Source organism: Poromitra crassiceps, assembly GCF_964638095.1.
Source record: "Poromitra crassiceps genome assembly, chromosome: 26".
NCBI classification, from domain to species: domain Eukaryota; kingdom Metazoa; phylum Chordata; class Actinopteri; order Beryciformes; family Melamphaidae; genus Poromitra; species Poromitra crassiceps.
Window position 1 is genome coordinate 18,765,465 of NC_139640.1, and position 12,461 is coordinate 18,777,925.

The window sequence follows — 12,461 nt, forward strand, 5'->3', positions numbered from 1 at the left end:
GAAAGCGCTCTGGGCAGAAGGAAAGTTACAGTGACATGAACAATGGGCAAAACATAAAACAAATTAAATACAGAATTGCTTCATTTTAGTTTTTCTCAAAGCCACCACCACCGGACCTCCCAGGAGCCTGCTTCAAATGGTCAGCCATGGCATTGTGGATTTCTGACTCTGTGGCACTGGCGTAGGACCTCATGACAGCATCTGTAATAAAAGAGGAATAGCATAATCTTTTAGGTTTCATCAGGCTCTGAATGTACACGGATTAAACATAGCTAATTTTGCACAACGAATATACAGTATTACCTTTAACCACAGAGAACACAGCAGTTTCCTTGAAGGGCCTCTTTTTTTTCTGACCACTGCCCTTCATGTTGAACATGGCCATGATTTTGTTTGTGAAAAGACTGTAAATGAGAAATTGTAGTGTCAGTGAAGAAGTTTGTATTGTAGTATTGAAGAACTACTTCAATAATGCTTGCATTGTTCGATAATGAGATCATGTCAGAAACATTTTGTTAGCACTTGTTTATTTGACAACATTATGTGGCTTGTCGTGATTCTCTGCCAATATCCTCAGTATAGTTGCGAACGATCTTAATACTGGTAGAAACAGCTCTCCATTCAACGGGTCCGAAAGTAACAGCTTGATGTGTATAACTCCATCTAGCTTCTGCTACTTTAATTAAGCTGTTAGGTGGGAACAATTCGCCTAGTTCTAACTGCCGGATGGCGTTCCAGACTCCTTACCCCTCTACCACTGACTGGCGACCTCGGCTGAATAGCCTGGAGCCGGGCGTAACCAGTACAGTCGAGTCTGTTATTATGGCAGCTTGTTCCACTAGAATCTTGCACTTGTTATCGACTAGGTAATGTTTAACGACTAAGCAAAGTCGTCGGGGCACTGCTTTTTAGTTAGCCAGGATAACCTTTTAGAACCTTAGTATATTGTACGCACCTCTAGCCTTATTATTACTATCATGGAAAATACACCATTCAATGTCCACTTCGTTACTTTAAATCCAATTGATTTGTTTTATTATAAAGCTTTTGCAGGGTGCAGCATTAGCATTGATTAAACATCTGATTTCATTTAGTAATACAGAAACATGTAATATCACTTCTAATAAACTAATAAACTACTGCTAATGGTGGTATACTCATCAAGTTACTTTGGGGGCGGAATGAGAATGAGAACAGCTTCCCCAGCCGGGGGCTGCCTCCGTCGAGCAGCGAGAGTCCTTGGGAGAGCTCCTTGCTCAGGATCCGTTGAAGCGGCCGCTTCGTTGGATTCCCGACTTCTAACTCGAGGACGAGCGGGGAGTGACGCACAAAGTTCAATTGTATTCCAAAGTCTCTTTAGGGGAAATGGCCAATCCGCGATTCATGCTTTGTTCTTGTAATCCACTTTGAAATATTCCTCTGTGTGTACTCCGTTGGAAAATGCTCGTAATCCTTAGTCTATTGTTAAGTCCAAAGTGAAGTCTCCCGTCCGAGAGAACTTCATAGCAGCAGCGAACTGGCCCCGTTTGAGCCATAGTCTCTCAGTTATATACCATCCCATGGCCAAGGAAATGCGACTCATTCGCCCATATTCGGCCATCCCCTCCTACGCGTTTCTTGTGCGACTCCCATAACTCCTTATGGGGTTTTTCCTTCTTACTTGTTTCCTGTGCGACTCAGCACCCATATATGGTACATCCTGCTTCGTTATGAACCATATTTCCTGCCAGGTTGATTACAGGCTGCCAAGAATGGCCTTCCAGGGAAGCACCACATCCTTTCTCCCACTCTCCCCAAATGGAGAATCATACCTTGAGAATGTAATACACCTCACCACCCAACTCCTCATGCTGTTTCTAATTACAGCTTGCACATCAACCCAGCCCAGGAAGGGCCCATGCAGTCTGTCCACACATGGAACCAATTACACGGCCCAACACTTAACTCTGTGCCTTGAAAGTCTACTTATAGCACAAGTACATTCAGTTATATTTGTATTTGCTTCAGAATATATTTGTTACACTTGTTAATATTTGTTACATTTCATATTCGTTACATGTGTTAATATTCATTACATGTGTTAATACATTTAATCACCCTTAATCACTCGCTCCCATTGGCTTTTAACATTAAGCATTCCATTTGGTTACTGGCCCAGCCGTTTCCTGTGGAATTGTTCATCTCTTTTTAATCCCATGACGAGCAGGAGCCGCCCGACCTTTGGAGCTATGTGGCTTGCTAGAGACCCGGTGGTCACTCCAGCGAGCTGATCTCGCAACCTTAGGTCGCTCTTCTTCCATCGGAGGCGACCTTCTTGACAGGCTATGATGTCCATACCGGTCCATGGTTTTATACGTGGCATCCTTAGCGTTCTTTCCACCAATGTTGGCCAGCTGCTGAACCTGTTTAAAAAAAGAAGGTTCACAATGCCATGCGTTGTAGAGACAGCCCATTTCTTTCATAACACTAATTGTGTTTCCTTCAATTACTTATAAATGCACTATATATATATATATATATATACATACATACATACATACATACATACATACATATATTTTTTTTTAAGTGAAATTGCTTACTATGAAAATGGAGAAAAAAAATATGCTTTTGATTAATATTTTTTCAATCATACCAATAACGCCCTCTGTTCGGCTTGAATCAGTCTGGCCTCCAGCTCTTCCAGCTCTTCAGGGGTCTTTATTTAGCGTATTTCTCTTAGAAGGAGCTCTGGCTCCACCCCTCTCCCGATTTGTCTGATGTCTCTCCTCATTTCTCCGATCTCATCGGCGAGGTCCACAAACTTCCCGAGGACCACTTTCTGGAATTCTTAAAAATAAAAGTCCACATCTAACACTCGTTGGTGTGGATAATACTACATTGTTGTACAAACTCACCAACTGCGAGCACAATTGAGTCAAAGAAAACAAAGGCTGCTAGGCCAAAGAAGCAAGCAATCTTTCCTTGTTTTTTGTTCACTCATGGTCAGACCAACAACAACGGATGTGTTCCAGCAAAAGCCTTCATCAGTGTTCGCAAAACATTGCTGAACACATTACAGACCAAACACAGTACAAAAGTTATTACTTACTTGCTCTGGACATCGGGAAGAACCTTTTCGATCCTGAGGGAAAAATGGAAATATAAATGTATGATAGTGTGTGGAACCTGTCAGTCAAATAGTCTGCAATTGTTAAAAATTGAAAGACTATTTGCTTATGTTTTATTAGTGTGAGTTGGCTCCCATTGAGCAACACCCTGTGGAGAGACAGCCAAATATTGCCCCAGTGGCAATTGTTAGAAAGATAATGGCTGAGTTTCCCAACAAAGAAGCTTCTTAAGAGTTAAGAAGCTTCTTAAGGAGTTAAGAAGCTTCTTAAGGAGTTAAGAAGGCTCCAAAGAAGTGTTTCCCAAACGCCTTCTTAACAGTCGAGAAAAATAAAAAAAATAGAAGGCTCTTAAAGGATGGGTTTTCCGTGGGGAATATGAATATATATTAAATCTCACGCCCCTAAGGTTTTCGAATCCGTTGAAATTTTTGAAATTGGATATTCACTGCCAGAGATATCAAGCATCTCTCACATATTTTTTGGGCCAGCCGACGCGTTTCGCGTCATCTGGCCTAAGTCCGCCTTGCGGAAGTCGTGCACCTATGAACTACAACTGTTGTTGGCCATGGTCCCGCCTCTAGAGGTCCTCCACGCCCCTTCAGAGGCCTTGACCAAAACAAAAACGCAGCCATCTTGTCAACCGCCTAGCCTGCTGTAGCTAATATTAGCTTCCCATAGTTCCTTGCAAAGAGACCATTATCTCGGGAACGGAAGCACTAATCGACACGGGACTGGCGGCATTGGAAAGCTCGTCAAATTTTACATCTAGTAGTAGGTGGGTTGAAGTAACGAAATCAACGCTGAGCAATGTACCCGTTTTTACACATTTTTACAGAAAATAGTTACAACATCAGATGCGCGTAACTCCTACGAAAATGCCTTAAAATGCATGAAATTTTTTTTATGAAGACATCTCCCGACATATATACTACCGTTTACATTTGGTGCAATTTGGAGGCAATTTTATTTTCGATTTATTTCTTGTTCTTTGTATATTTCATTGTCGAAGCCTTCTTCTTCTTCTTCTTTGAGTTTTATGGCGGTTGGCAAACATATATGTGCATTACCGCCACCTACTGGAGTTTGATATCAGCCAAATGCCTGAGGGGTGGGCATAAAAACGAAGGCCACGCGAGCCCAGTGCATTGTGGGAAATGTAGTATTTCGAGTCCCCGCACCCGCACCTCCCCCCCACCACCCCCCCCCACACACAGAGTGGATTTCGGTTGATATCTCTGTGAGTAAACCTCCAATTTCAAAAATTTCAACGGATTCGAAAACCTTAGGGGCGTGAGATTTAATATATATTCATATTCCCCACGGAAAACCCATCCTTTAAGAAGCATCTTAACTGGAGCGGCTCACTTGATGGCACTCTGAGCCCAGCAGTGGGCCACGACTCAGTGGTTGAGAAACACTGTTAACACCTAATCATGGTCATGTTAAACTTTATTAAACATTATTTATTTCAGACATGGACTGCAGTTCAAATTGCTTTATATACACAGCATACAACAAAACAGAGAAACACTACAGAATTTAAGCGACCTTGGGTTCTGTGAAAGGTGCTATATAAATCCACAACATTATAAAAGGAATCCATTCTGATTAGAGAAATATAGCCTACGGTAAAACATTTAAAACACAAGTAACCATACATACAGGGGAGATTTTCAAGTGTTCCCCAATTTTAAACACTAAAGGGTGCATGAAAGAAAGGAAAAAGGGAAAAACACAAGAGGAACAGTGGACACAAGTATCTCCTTTTGCCTGATGCGGCTGGATCTGCCAGTGTTTTGTCATTAAGAAGGTGTTAAGAAGGCTCCAGACCCTTCTTACAAAACCTTCTTAACGAAAGATCATCTTAGCGCTAAGAAGCTTTTGGGAAACGCAGCCTTCTTAACGGAGGATAATTGGAAGATAATTTTAGGCTAAGAAGCAATCGGGAAACGCGTTGGCTTCGTTGGCTTCTTACGGGAGCCTTAAGAAGGGTCAAAGAAGCTTCTTAGCGCTAAGAAGCTTTTGGGAAACGCATGCCTTCGTAAAGAAGCAATTGGGAAACGCGTTTGCTTCTTAAGGGGGCCTTAAGAAGGGTTGAATTAGCTTCTTAGCGCAAAGAAGCTTTTGGGAAACCCAGCCAATATCTGTCACTTCACTTAAAGCCCCGAAAGTCAAGCTATAATGCATTTTGGGGTTTATAACATATTATTCCATTTAAGAATGACTCATAAGTCCTCATAGTTGTGTTATAGCATCATAAAATTGCTAATAACCTTATTGTCACTTTACTTAAAGCCCCTAAAGTCAAGCTCAAAAGCAGTATTGGTGTTTATAAGCTATTATTCCACTCCAGAAACTTTGAATTTATTATTATCTGTTATGATACAGTAGTGTCTTTAGAACTGGCTAAAGATATGTTATTATAACGTGCTATGTAATGCAGGAATGAGATTATTTCAAACATTTGTGATATAAAGCATTATGAATGCAAAACTGGGGGGTAAAACCCATTACAGAATGTATAAGGACTGCTTTGATTACAGTTTATCTCTACCGACAATACAGATAATGAAAACAGTCATCCTCCATTCTATAATGGTGTTAACTTCTTTGAAACAATGGTGAAGTTTAACGATTCAGTTTGATTGAGGACCCCCACAAGGACCCCACATTGAGATCCACTGGTTTAGGACATACTGTAAGGCAATGGATCTCAAATGGGGGTCCGGCGACCCCCAGGGGTCCTTGAGGGAGTCCCCAGCCAAAAGGGGGGAATTTATTGTTGCTATAATTTCATTAATAAGTAAAACAATTTATCAATGACTATTTTGGTCATGTGTTATATACACTTTCTGTAATAAAACATCAGAACGCATCATCCTATTATATGGGGGACCGTTGGACAAAATCCTATCTAATGGGGGTTTGTGGTCCGATTTGGGTCAGTTTAGGGCTCCTTCATGTGAAAAAAATTGAGAACCATTGCTGTAAGTTTTGCAATACAGGGCTGGCTCTAGTACTGTTAGTGGTGAGGGCTCACCTCTTTCCATCCGTCTTTGAGTACTTCCACCTGTGTTATGTTGATCATCTGTGGAGCTGTTGAGGCTGGTCCCTTGTTGAGTAGATTGGTTGGCATTTTCATAACCTAACAAAATTACAATCATGATAGGATGAACATTCTGAAATGAACAAACCTCAGTGCTACATTAAGTTTTTGTTTTTAGAAATTGTGGCATGACATAAAAATGGACTGGATTTATAAAGCGCTTTTATCCAAAGCGCTTTACAAAGTGCCTACATTCACCCATTCACACGCACATTCATACACCTAAGGTGACAAGCTGCCACGCAGGGTGCTGGCACAGCCATCGGGAGCAATTTGGGGTTCAGTGTCTTGCCCAAGGACACTTCGACATGCGGACTGGAGGAGCCGGGGATCGAACCACCCGCTCTACCTCCTGAGCCACAGCCGCCCCGACACAAGAGACTGGGGGTAAATAATTGCAGTACTTTCATACCTTTAGCAGGGGAAGTCCTGTGCCACAATTGTCTCTGATGTGCCCTGGCAGCTTCATGAAAAAAAAAAAAAAAAATAGCAAGGCATCATTAATATTTGCAAACGTTATTGCTCGTTAGTTTTTTTGCTGACGTTTGCCTATTGGCCTTTGGTTCGTGTTGAAGTTCTTTCGCCCAGAAACAGAGGACGTGGGAGTATACAGCATAAGCTCATAGAACATTGTTAATGCTTGAAAAAGAACACCAACCGTTACACGGGCTAAAACATTCAGTACGTTTACATGCACAGTTAAGTCGAGCTATGGTTATAGCTTGATTTGGCTATTTACTCTGACTACGTTCCTTGTCTCAGTATACAAGCACGGGTGGGAAATCGATTTTTGGATGGAATCATGTTGCCTCCGCTACGATAGGTGCACTCTTTCCCCGTAGGCTCCGCCAATTCTACCAAGTCTCTTAATAATGCAGCCATTTCATTAAAAAAAAATATATATATAATTATACAAACGTTTGCCCTCAAAACGATCACTTCTGGCCTATATAATAGTATGGCAGTGCGTTTATGTTGAGACGCTGCGCCCTCTGTATTTAAGCGATAGGACATTGTTTTGCTGTGTTCTGTGTTTATGTGGTCGAGCGAGGTTGTGTTTATGTGCTGAGAGAGCACCGATGAACCGTTCAAATGCAGGGATGGTCACGTAACACAAAGCTGCCCCTTGTGTGCTCAATACAGCTGAAACTAAGATATTCCATTAAAAAAATATATTCTAGACACAGATTTAGCGAACACATCAACGAAAGTCACATTTAGCTTTAGCTAATCGCTCAGTGGCCGCTAACAACCGTTTTACACCCTGTCCGACTTCCGGGTCAAAGCACGTTAGTGCATGTTTCCAGTCCGACTGGCCTGTATACATGCAGGAGTAAATCGACTCCCAATCGCATTATATGGGTGCGTTAGTCGGACTTTTATAACTTTGATTTCAGTCGAGATAACATGTTTACATGCATTTCAAAAGTCCGGTTTTAGGCAGACTAACGCAATAATTAGATTTTTTAAGTGCATTTAAACATACTGGTTGACTGGAGGGGGGCTTTAAGGCACATTTTTACATTGGCAGGATAGAAGGACTAGTGATGTCGGTGCAATTGTGTAGTCTTACCTTTAAACCTCTGACTGGGGGATGGTCCTCCTGCATTATCAATGAACAAATCATCAAAAATGTGGTTATTAGCGGCAAATCATAGGAATGGACTAGCACTTGGACCTAGAGGTCTTCATGGGTCCAAATTGACAGACCCAGACCCTAATGGACCAGGGAGATTTGTACCCGGACCCAAAGGCACCCATCTATTATTAGAAATAAAAAGCGGCAACCCGAACCCGGCCAAACACGTTAAATGTCAGCCCCAGCCAGGACCCAAAGTCACTTCTTTCGAATGGACAAGGGACCCGGTCGGGGGTCAGATATATCCGGGGGTCCAGGCATACCTGAATACCTCTTGTAGGTCCAAGTGCAAATTTTTCCAATACACTGGTTTCTAATTAGTTATTTGACGATGGAACAAGGGGTGATTGACAACTGTGATAGCCACTAATCAGATTGGACCCTGCATTTCAATGTCAGAGACCCATACCCGACCCGGAGTGGCTTCTTTAGAATTGACCCGAGACCCGGCCGGTGGATCGCTTGATGCAGAGGTTTACTATACGATATGATAGATTAATAGACATCTTTATACATGACTGTAGTGCACTGGTGGTGGTTACATACCTCTTTTTGGAGTGCTTTTGTTGTTTTTCCCGAGTGCCTTTCTATGTAGCTGCAGACCTGTGTGTGGGGGGCCGTGAATTAATTTGTGTGTCAGTAGCAAATCCAGTAAACAAACAGTCCCACTTTATATCATGTTTATATCCTTGTCTAGCAGGATGATAAATTAATTTCTAGTTTCATTGATAGGAGGAAGGTGAATTCCAAATACTGTCCTGTTAAAGGGAGATTTCAGATGTTTTGAAATGGGGTTGTATGAGCTACTTATAGTCAAGTGTATTACAGTGTCTGCAATAGATAACGGTTGGCACTCTTCCCATTTGAACAAAGAGTGGTATTGGCACTGAAGACAAACAATGTACTGCTGTGGAGGGGGCCTGCAGAAAAACATATTTTAGCCACCTAAAATAAGGTCCACCGAAACACAACAATATAAGTTTCCACTTTAGTTTCATTTCCATTTCCAGCACTGTCACACACTGTACTGCAGACCAGCTGTTTCTCTATTCAACCGTTCAGATGTAGATGCCAAGCGCAACTGTGCCGGCTAATTGCTGAAAATCTTATAAGTACACAGTAAAATTTGCAGTGTTAAATCAACACTTAAAGAGTTATTTTTAACACTGGCTCGGATAACATATGGTCCCACACCACAGGGTGTTAAAGTTACTCTTGACATAGTGTTGATATTTCAGAGTTAATTCAACTCTAGAAAGAGTCCAAATTTAACACTGCATCACCCTGCACAACACTGAACAGTGTTAATAAAATATTACACTATGAGGTAATTAACACCCATAGTGTTACTTTTAGTTCACTCCGAGAGTTAATCTTAATTTAACTCTCCATCAATGTTAGAAGTGGTTAACACTGAGTGTTAATTTAAAGCTTACTCTCACCAGTGTGAATACAAATTAACTCTTATTGTATTTACTCCTTGTGGGAGTTATTCCAAGTGTTGATTTTTAATTAACTCCTGTCAGTGTATATCTAAATCTACTACTATACTTTAAAATTTGCATGTAATGTGAAAAAACAAACAAACACAATTCATTATGTCAATGTCTTCATTTATTGAAAAGCAAAAGTAGAAGATACCAACTTATCATCTGTCTGAATCAAATAACAAAGGCATATTGCGCAATAAGCACCAAGACTGTATGGCATTCATTTCCAAATCATTACTTCCATCCAACAACTTTACTCTTGGTGGACGGTTTGGCTGCTGGTTGTAAACAGTCAAAAGCATGTATTCTACCAGCCAGTTGTTCAGCATTTAGGAAGTTGCCCTGAATGTACTGCAGAAAAAGTTTCAGCTCAAACGGAGGGACCCCCTCTAAAACAGCATGCATTATGTCTACAGAAAAACTGTTGGCTGTGTGGAATTACTAAAGTGAATTTAACAGACAAGTGTGTTTCACACAATATACATAGTGTAGGATCTGTTTGCATAGTTTGACAGTGCTGTGTGTGCATATCGATAGTTCTTAGTACAACTTCCGGATCATCTTCAAACAATGCTTCTCAAGGAGACAGAAACGACAGCAACATCGAGCCCCAAATGACTCCACAAAGCCAAACAGACCATGCAAACCTATATTTTCCACAGTGACCTGAATAATAGTAGCACAAATCATGTGTTTAAACATGGGAATTTGAAGTCCCGCTCTTGAGCGAGTACTTTCAAATCATTAACAAGTGGCCTTAAGTATCAAATTAAACCATAACACTCTATGTCCTGTGCATGGAATAGAGCACACAAATGAATATTCGTCTTTGACAACAGTCCAGATGTTATGGCTGTCTCATCTACATTAGCAGTCACCACCTCTCCTAGATCATCTAGGTCTACACTGCTTAAATTAACATCAGTGTCAATCTGTTGGTCAACAGTCTGTATGTTTGGTGTTTAAATGTTTCCTAAAACCAGAAAAAGTACCAAACAGTCACACGGCCGCATCCAGTCTGAACACATTGAAGGCAAAGATTTCTTCCATCCAAATAACCATGAACTAACCGGAAATGCCTAACAAGCGCATTTGAACTAGTTAACTCAGCATGACAAACAGAACACTTCATTCCTAAGCAGCCTTGCCCGGACTTCAGCAACACGGGAACTCTGCTTGACTTCGCAAACATCAACATTGTACACTGTGGTCTGGATGAATGTGAACATGTTGTGGAGCATGGTGTTGTCTGTTGTGCCAAAGACAAAATGTGCCTCAAACAGTTCATCCACAGCAGCAAGGGAAGAGGTTGACCTGTAAGGTGTGTCATTCTTGTCAAGGATGATGAAGAACTGGCGGATTGCATTCTTCTGAGGTCCAACAGCCAGGAGATAGGGTTGAGCACTAGTGATGGCATCAAGATGCTCTTGGATGTTTGTTCCGGTCTGAGAAGACAAACAACACAAACAGACGATTAGAATTACATGGTTGTAATATCAGTGTTATGCCGTGGAGTGCCGTCTCTCACCAGGGACAGCGCGCCCCTTAACCAGCAGACCTTGCTGTCACTGCTCCTTGGCCAGGGCTGTGGACTGGCCTGACTGGCTTCCAGGTTGAAAGCTGTAACAGAAGCTCACGCTTCAGCCTGGGAGGCAGCAGAGCGTAGCCAGCTTTCTGCGTCCCACCACGACGGGGACGGACTGTCTACAGTGCAGCTGCGGTCAGAGAGAGAGACATGTATGGCGATTTGTCTGGGATGCATGTTGTGGTGAGCCGATTGCATATTCCTTTGCATCTTCATTAAGTTTGCATGTTATTAGCGCAGAGCCCAGACATTAAATGGAAAAAAACAAAATGCTGATTTATTTTGAACCTGATCTCACACATACCTGAAAACTGTAAACAGTTTAGCAGCCATTCATTTTCTTGGACAGTTATTGAGTTGATTTGAGTTAAAGTTGCTGCTTGTGTTGTCATTTGTGCACGAATGAAATCACTGGCATCAACTTTGACCTCAAATCAACTAAATAACTGTAAAAGTAAATGAAAGCCTGCAAAATGGTTTACGTTTTTCAGATGTGTGAGACCATGTGCAAAATAAATCAGCATTGTCTTTCGTTTAAGTTCTCCTTTCCTATAAGAACCATCCTAACATAATGTCCACGTGATCTCACATCTTGTTTCGCTCTAGGTATAGTCACATATAGGATACACAGAGATTTCCTAAAATTCCAATGCAACTCAGGGTCTCTGCTGGCCAAACAGTATGGTTTCTGGAAGCAATGAGCATTAACAATAGTAAGGGTAAACACAGCCATAAGTGTAGTTAAGGCTGAAATGGACTCAATAACAATTAACCAACAAGAGTGTGCACCAGGGGAGTTTCTCAGTGGAAAATACATTTTCGCCGTTCGACTTGATTTGGTAACGCTGATTGGCTGAAGGAGTTGTCTGTCAAGGCAAGTACTCCCTCCCACTGAAATCACTGAGTGGCTGGAAGTCCAGACTGATACGTAAGCGAAACAGAATTTGAGGTCACGTGATCAGGATGTTTTTTTTTTTACCAGGCTATCATAAATTAGGGAAAAGTACAAACCTTCTTGAAGAGCACAAGATGTTTCTCTGCTTGGGATGCCGACACCTTTCCTGGTCTCTTCTGACCCTGGGCAGTGGGTGGAATCATCAGGTGTAACAGCAGTAAAACTGATGAGGTCACTGTCCCAACCTGTAACAACACAAGTTTGAAACACTTGAATTAATTTCTGTGGCCCTTCAACAAAATTCAGTGCATGTGCAATGTCAGCAGCATTTTTACAAAATACAGAAAATGTAGCAGTTCTATATCATCACAAGAAGGTCTTCCACTATTTTTTTATACAATATCTCAATCCAGCTTTAACACATTCACTGCCAACAGTTCTTTTTTTACTGTAGGTAGCTTCTGCCAAGAAGTTTTTTGAGGATTCTGGCTCATCTTTCAAGAGCCGAGGATTATTTTCTGCTAGGAGTTTGTGAACACAAAATATCTCAAAAGAACTAATAGAATGTGTGCTTTCTCTGTCTAAAAGAGTTAGTTTGTAGAGTTAGTAGTTATGTAGGCATTAGCAGTTGAATAC

The 12,461-nt window shown here is 41.5% G+C and overlaps 2 long non-coding RNA genes across 2 annotated transcripts; both read right to left on the reverse strand.

Annotated features, from left to right (window-relative positions):
* Positions 1-319: 319 nt before the first annotated feature.
* On the reverse strand, positions 320-3,206 carry LOC310798861. Its single transcript, XR_014553793.1, has 4 exons — positions 3,092-3,206; positions 2,636-2,829; positions 2,338-2,402; positions 320-404 (listed from the first exon to the last, which is right to left on the reverse strand). It is a non-coding gene; the product is annotated as an uncharacterized lncRNA (long non-coding RNA).
* A 2,943-nt stretch (positions 3,207-6,149) lies between these two features.
* On the reverse strand, positions 6,150-7,820 carry LOC310798614. Its single transcript, XR_014553780.1, has 3 exons — positions 7,790-7,820; positions 6,629-6,679; positions 6,150-6,255 (listed from the first exon to the last, which is right to left on the reverse strand). It is a non-coding gene; the product is annotated as an uncharacterized lncRNA (long non-coding RNA).
* Positions 7,821-12,461: the final 4,641 nt, after the last annotated feature.